We start from the raw sequence: 483 nt of genomic DNA, 5'->3' as shown, positions 1-483 counted from the left end.
TTAAAAGTAAATATATATGTGACAATACAAGAAAAAAAATGGATAACAGTTAAGATAATATGAAGAGTGATGCCACATAACCAAGTAGCTATAAATGTAAGTACAACGATACATGCAAAATGTACAACCAAGAGCAATGCAGAGCTAAACTTCTTCAGTACCATCGGTGTTATCCAACCTTATGGTAAGAATAAATATAGATCTTATTTATATGTGTAGAAAATGGAGAGCAAAGGAAAATAAGCTGCAGAGTGATGGTACATGAACAACTACCTGTCAATATAAATACACTGATAAAGGACAGGAGGTACTTACAAGAACAATGCGGAGCTAAAAAATTTCATTGGCATTGGATATATTCTACACTAATGTAACCATTCATACAGATCAGATAATTTGGAGCAAACAATTGATAAGAAAGCTATCATGCATAGTGCTGTCACATAATGAACCAGGTATGTATGCAAGTACAGTGATACAGGA

Source organism: Triticum dicoccoides, chromosome 4A (assembly GCF_002162155.2).
Source record: "Triticum dicoccoides isolate Atlit2015 ecotype Zavitan chromosome 4A, WEW_v2.0, whole genome shotgun sequence".
Lineage (NCBI taxonomy): Eukaryota > Viridiplantae > Streptophyta > Magnoliopsida > Poales > Poaceae > Triticum > Triticum dicoccoides.
Note: the sequence above shows the minus strand (reverse complement) of the source record.